The sequence below is a fragment of the Peromyscus maniculatus genome, chromosome 5 (assembly GCF_049852395.1).
Source record: "Peromyscus maniculatus bairdii isolate BWxNUB_F1_BW_parent chromosome 5, HU_Pman_BW_mat_3.1, whole genome shotgun sequence".
In the NCBI taxonomy this organism is placed as follows: Eukaryota; Metazoa; Chordata; class Mammalia; order Rodentia; family Cricetidae; genus Peromyscus; species Peromyscus maniculatus.
The window spans coordinates 14,455,001-14,462,283 of record NC_134856.1 but is presented as its reverse complement, the minus strand read 5'-3'; the positions used below and the strand labels follow the sequence as shown (position 1 = coordinate 14,462,283).

The window sequence follows — 7,283 nt, the reverse complement described above, 5'->3', positions numbered from 1 at the left end:
CTCTCCATCCTTAAATATTCCCATGCTCTCTGAAAGTGACAGGGCATCTTCTATATGTATAGTCCTGGCTGTCTTGGAACACTGTGTGGACCAAGCTCATCTCAAAGTTGTGAGGATCCTCCTGCTTCTGCCTCTGCCTCTGCCGCCCTGGGATCTTAGGAATTATGGGATTATAAGGATCTCAGTGGGAGCCTTGAACTCCTCTCTGAAAACTAGGATTCTAGGCATGTGCTTCCACTCCCAGGAGCTCAACTTTCTTTTTATTTACTTAGTGTTTATAGGAGTTGCCATGATCATGGTGTGTAATTAGTTGTTTTTTACTCTTTGGGGGGGCCTACCACCCAGCTCCCAAATAAATACAAGGAGACTTATTCTTACTTGTGAATGCCCAGCATTAGCTTGCTTTGTTTCTAGCCATCTTTTCTAACTTAAATTAACCCATTTCGCTTTAACTATGTTTTACCTCTGGGCTTTTTACCTTTCTTTATTCTATATATCTTTCTTTCCTTCTTACTCCTTCTTACTTCTTTCTTTACTTCTTACTCCATGGCTGGCTGTGTAGCTGGGTGGCCGGCCCCTGGCATCCTCCTCTCCTTCTCCTCTTCTCACTTCTTGCTCCTCTCAAGCCTAGATTTCTCCTCCTATTTATTCTCTTGGCCTGGAAGACCCACCTATCCCTCTCCTACCTAGCTATTGGCTGTGGGCGCCATGGGCCCTGACCCCCGACTGTGAGTGGCTGTAGCCTTGCTTGCCTGACCAGGTGTCCTTCCTATTCAGATTCCCTGCCGGTGTCCTTCTCACCTTAGGATCATCGGAGAGCTTACCGGAGGTTCTTTGTTCCTACATCCTGCTTGTGGTGTAAACAACTTAGGTGCATCCTGTATTTGGTGTAAACAACTTAGATGCAAGAATGCAGAACTTTGGGTCTAGAATGTAGACCATTGGTAGCGAACTTCTGCCCTCAGGGGATCCTCCATTTGTGTTGTAAGCCTGTATTTAAGGTTTCTTCCCTCTTGCAATAAACGGCATTCGACATCCAATCGTACGAATGACTCGCTGTCTCTTGTCTCTATTTTTTAATCCGCAGCCCTTCGCTCAGACATGGTGAACGGTTAGCGGTAACGCAGGCGCTACTGCTACAATTGGCCATTCAGCTCTTTATTAGACCAATCAGATGTTTTAGGCAGGCAAAGTAGCATAGCTTTACAGAGTTAAACAAATGCAACATAAAAGAATGGAACACATCTTTGCATCATTAAACAAATATTCCACAGCATAAACAAATATAACACATCTTAAACTAATATTCCATAACAATGGTGTCTTTTCACAGCAATAAAAACCCTAACTATGACAGAAGTCAGTACCAGGGACTAGGGTATTGCTGTGATAGGCCAGACTATGTTTTGGGGACTTGGGGTTAGGAAAGTAATGGAATGCTTTAGGCACTACCTAATGGACCATACTAGTAGGAGCATAGAAGACAGTGGTACAGAGGGTGATTTGAACCATGGGGGGCCTGACTAAAGAAGTTTCAGAGGAGAAGAATTTTAGTACATTGCCTAGAGATCATTCTTGCGATATTTTGGTAAAGAATGTGGCTGCTTTTTGCCCTTGTCTGAGGAGTCTGCCTGAGAGGTTAAAGTGAGGAGATTTGGGTTAATTCCATTGGCAGAGGAAATATCAAAACAGCCTAGTATAGACTCTGCCGTGTGGTTATTCATGGTAACTCTAATGAAGATTTATACTGAAAAGGAGCAAGCTGAACAAGGAAAAGTATAAAATGTACTGATTAAGGAGAAAATGGGCACCAGGAAATGGAATGGAGCTAAGTCCTGTGTTCAACAAGACAAACAGATTTAAAGAAGAGCCAGATGTTAAATGGAATAAAGGGAGCGGTGCCCTCAGGGTAAGACCCCACCCAAGGAAGCTTCCAACTTATGAAAAGGAATTAAAGAAAAGCTTAAGTCCAGGCCACTCTCCTGACCCTGAGTGCTGCAGCTGATGAGGGGCAGGGACAGCTCTCCTGCACTTATGACCTCAGGGCCAGCTCTCCCACCTCCCTCAAGTGTTGTTGCTGGGTACTGGGGGGAGAGAAGGGCATCTCTCACCCATGCCACCTCAAGATAAATTCATAATAGGGACAGCTCTTCCATGCTCACAGCTTTTGAGGCTGGCTCACCCATACCTCCGCCAACAGGGTTGGCTCTATTGTGCTGTGTGGGCGCCATGGGCCCTTGCCCCCGACTGTGAGTGGCTGCGGCCTTGCTTGCTGACCTTGATCAGATGTCCTCCCTATTCAGATTCCCTGCCGGTATCCACCCTTCTGAATGCTTAAGGGAAGTTCCTTGTTTGTGTATCCTGCATTTTGGGCGTTAACAACTTAGATGCAAGAATGTAGAACATTGGGTCTGGAATGTAGACCATTGGTAGCGAACTTCTGCCCTCCAGGGGTTCCTCCATTTGTGCTGTAAGCCTGTATTTAAGGTTCCTTCCCTCTTTCAATAAAGGGCATTCGACATCCAATCGTGACGAATGACTCGCTGTCTCTTGTCTCTATTTTTAATCCGCAGCCCTTCGCTCAGACATGGTGAACAGGTATCGGTAATGCGGGCGTTACCGCTACAGTGCCGCCCAGGTACAGGGCTTGCTCTGTTGGCAGAGGCGTGGATGAGCCAGCCCTGAAGTTGTGAGCATGGCAGAGCTGTCCCCAATACTCATCTGTCAGGTGGCAGCATGGGTGAAGAAGAGGTGCTCGCCCCCCAGCCCATCAACACCTGAGGCAGGTGAAAAAGTTGACCTTGAGGCCATAAGTGCAGGAGAGCTGGCCCTGCTCCTCATCAGCTGCAGCACTCAGGATCAGGAGAGTGGCCCCTACACCTCACCTGGGCAACATAGCAGAACTGACCCTGTAGGTGTAGATGTGGGAGAACCAACCCTGAGGGTGTGAACGCAGGAGAACTGGCCAGGCCCCTTGCTCATCACTGCAAGGGGTGAAGTAGCCAAGGCAATGATGGAGAGCTCACCCCGGTGGCAAAGACAGGGGAGAGTTAGCAGGCTGACCAACCCTGCAACTTCCCAGGCCCAAAACCAGGGCTATGTGTCGGCACACCCCAATGTCCACCCCGTCTGTGATCTGCTGGAACACGGGGTTGGGTGTAGGGGGGGTTGTTCTTCAGACTCAGGGCTGCAGCAGGGTCTCCGTTACACAGGGCGGCAACAGGATGTCCAGGAAGAGTACCAGTGAGGACCCAGCATCAATAGTGGAGCATAGACCAGGGGCCTCGAGCCAGACCAGTGACTCTTTCTGACAAATGCCTGCCTATAAAAATGTATGGATAAAGGGGTTTACTGTGTGACTCACCTGTGCCACACTGCAGCTTCTAGGATGAAATCTCCCCCTTCTTTTTTCCTTTTTTCTCTTAAATTTTATTTTGTTTTATTGTATGTGGAGGGGGAATCAGGTGACATGATGTGAAAAACACAAAGAATAAATTTTTAAAAAATGTTTAAAAACCCAAACAAACAAACAAACAAACAAACAAAAAAAACTGGGGCCAGAGAGATGGCTCAGCAGTTAAGAGCACTATCTGCTGTTCCAGAGGACACAGGTTCAATTCCCAGACCCATATGGCAGCTCACAACTGCCTGTAACACCAAGATCTGACATGCTTATGCTTATGCAGACATACATGCAAGCAAAACACCAATGCACGTAAAATTAAACAGAGAGAGAGAGAGAGAGAGAGAGAGAGAGAGAGAGAGAGAGAGCGAGCTAGTGAAGATGTAGTTGAACAAGGGGTCATGTTCCAGCCCCAGCAAGCAACAGCTTTGGCCACATGGTTCTGGCTTTAGAGTCAAGGACACAAGAAAGAAGTTATGGAATCTCCCTCTGCAACTAAAGAAAGCCACTGAGGCCAGACGTGTGTCAGGGGTGTCCCTGCATGGAGGCCCAGAGAGGCCATTGTATGAAGCTGTGAAGATGAAGCCTGGATTGCCTTTTCTCCAAGATTTTGGAGATGCCAAAGTCATGGGATGCCTGCCGAGAAAAGCTGCCAACAGGCAATAGAACCAGCCCAAGAGAAAAAAAAAATGTGTTGCAGTCAACAAAGCTGAAAGGAGTTGGAGATCTGAAGAGCATTCTGACATCAGACATGGAGATACAGAATTTGGAGTTTGCCCAGCTGGTTTTCTGTCTTGGTTTGGTCCAGTATTTCCTCACTATGCTCCCTTTCCTACCTTTTGAAATGGTTATGTATATCTTGTGCCATTGATAATATGTGATTTTTTTTTTTAATTTTGAGTTTATAGAGGATTATAATTAAGAGATTCTCAGAAGAGACTTTGGACTTTTAAACATTGTTGAGACTGTGATAGACTGGGGACTTTTGATGTTAGACCAAATGCCTTTTGCATTATGTTATAGCTACAAACCTATGGTAGTTTGAATGTTATTGGCCCCCATAATCTCATAGGGAGTGGCACTATTGGGAGGTGTGGACTTGTTGGAGGGGGTATGGCCTTGTTAGAAGACATGTGTCACTGTGGGGATGGGCTTTGAGGTTTGCTATGCTCAGGATACCGCCCAATGTCTCAGTCAACTTCCTGTTGCCTGCAAGATGTAGGACTCTGAGCTACATCTCCAGCACCATGTCTGCCTGCACACTGCCATGTTCCCCACCATGATGATAATGGACTGAACCTTCTGGACTGTAAGCTGCCACTTCAATTAAATGTTTTCCTTTTTAAGAGTTGCTACGGTCAAGGTGTGTCTCTTCCCAGCAACAGAAACCCTAATTAAGACAGTACTTATTTATATTTCTGTGTTGTGTTAGTTAGGGTTTCTATTCCTATTTCATATATACATACGGGTATGTGTGTGTGTGTGTGTGGTGTGTGTGTGTGTGTGTGTGTGTGTGTGAGAGAGAGAGAGAGAGAGAGAGAGAGAGAGAGAGAGAGAGAGAGAGAGAGAGAGAGAGAGAGAGAGAGCGCCTGGAGATACAGCTCAGTGGTGGTTTCCTTGCCTAGTGCATGTGAGATTTTGGGTCCAACCTCCAAATTCTAGTTCATCTTTACCATCAGCTTCCCTGGGTTTGTAATCCCTCTGGCCGTCTGGGCGTGTCTGTACGAGTGTATCCAGACAGGATTAATTGAGGAGAGGAAGGCCGACCCTGAATGTGGATAGTACAATCGTAAGAGCGGGGATCCTAGACTGAACACAAAGGGAAAAAGAAAGCAGCCAGCTGAAAAGAAAGCAGCCCGCTGAGCACCAGCGTTGATCACTCTCTGCTTCCTGACTGTGGATACAATGTGACCAGTCACCTCTCACTCCTGCTACCATGCCTTCTCCGCCCTGATGAAAAAGGAAATGAAGTCAGAACAAAGGGAGGAAACAGATGTGCAGAGACCATCTGGAGAAAATGGCTACTTGGGTTGTCTGGTAAAACAGCGGTCGGCAATTATCCTGTTTCACAGAAAGGACAAATAGCCCGACTTCCACATCCTTTACTTGCTTCTGGAAACAGGCCTGGCCACAAGAAAGGAATGTCTCCTTTGATCTCAATCTTGGGATCCTCTAAGGCTGATAGAAACTTAAGCCCACTGATGATGTAATCATGTGAAACAATGCTGAAAAGCCCATAAATGCCGGGAACCTCTGTGCAGTTAGAGACAACTCCACAGAAACCATCGACGTAATAAACTTCCTGATCCTCCTCTCCGTTTCTGGTGTTAAACATGGCAGCTTCCCTTCGTCAGTTTCCTGGGGCAGAAACACCTTAAGCCACAAAACAAGTTAACCTGCCCCTAAGCTTTTTCACATATATTTTGTCACACCAACATGAAAAGTAACTAACTGACCCCAGAACAACAGAAAAAGAAGGGGAGGGAGGAAGGGGGAGAGGAAGGGAGGGGGAAGGAGGAGGAGAAATGCCCAGCCTAGAGTCCAGCCTAAAGGCCGGGTCTAAGCTGCGCCTTCTGCATGTCTTCAGCCTTTGCTTAACATCTCAGTTTTCTCATCAGTAGAATGTGCTAATAATAACTGTTTCCTGGGACTTTAGGGATGAATTGATGTGGCAATGTCTGTGACAGCCTGCTCTTGGACCTTATGAAAGGAAAAGCATTTTTAAAGGGAGTACAGCTTACGATACGGCTCAGCCAAGCCTGATGACCCGAGTTTGGTTCCTGGGACCCACATAGTAGGAGAACTCCCACAAGTTGTCCCCTGATTTCCACATACCCACCTTGGTGTGCATGTATACACACACACACACACACACACACACACACACACACACACACACACACGGCTATGACAAATGTTAAATGTGAAGGTATTTGCAGGTGTAGCCTTTGTATTAGTTCCTTGTCTTGTTTCTGTGACTAAAGCAATTTAAGAAAGGGAGGGTGTGTTTTGACTCACAAATTGAGGGTACAATCCATCATGGCAGGGAATGCAAGATGGCAGGAGGGTGAGGCAGCTGGTCACATCCACAGTCCAGAAGGACAGAGATGAATGCTGGTGCTCAACTCACTTTCTCCTTTTCATTCACTCCAGAACCCCAGCCCATGTGACGGTGCTGCCCACAGTTAAGATGGGTCTTCTCTCTTCAACCTAATCCTGGCCATCATTCATTCATAGCTTGTCTCCTATGTCATTCTAGGTCCTGTCGAGATGACAATATTAAGTATCACCACCCCAGACCAGAAGGTATCCAGTCATGTTCCAGCCATTTATAAATACACTGTGACTCCAAAAGTCAACTTGTCATCCAGCACTCGGGGCCTGTCTCACAAGGGCCAAGCACCCATCCTGGGATGGGCACCCAACCCCTCGCCTCCTTGGTCTCTTTGGCATCCCTACCTTTTCTAAACTTCCTTCTACCAGGTCCTCTTGCCATCCTGCCTGTGCCTACAGGATCCCTATTTCTACATCTGTCCACTTGGGATACGAGAGGGTTCCCCCCTCTTCCTGTACATCATCAGTTTACAAAATGAACGCATGGTTTCTTACATAGAAACTGGGTAACATCTCAGAACATATAATGAACTTGTGTAAACAAAGGTAACAAAAGTATCCACAGGAAATGATGAGCAGAACAAGAAACTGAGAATGAAAGGTCTGCTGTGCACACCAGGAGCTGATCTGTGCAGGTGCTCCAGGATCAAGCCTGAGGTGCGCAGTTATGTCAACAATACAAATCCTAGTTTCTTCACTGCCGATATGACAAAAATAGTAGTGCCTAGCCGGGCATTGGTGGCACACGCCTTTAATCCCAGAACTC

At 46.7% G+C, this 7,283-nt stretch overlaps 1 pseudogene; it reads left to right on the top strand.

Annotated features, from left to right (window-relative positions):
• The first annotated feature begins 2,607 nt into the window (after positions 1-2,607).
• The window catches only part of LOC102928144 (uncharacterized), a 28,252-nt pseudogene continuing 23,576 nt past the window's right edge, over positions 2,608-7,283 (top strand).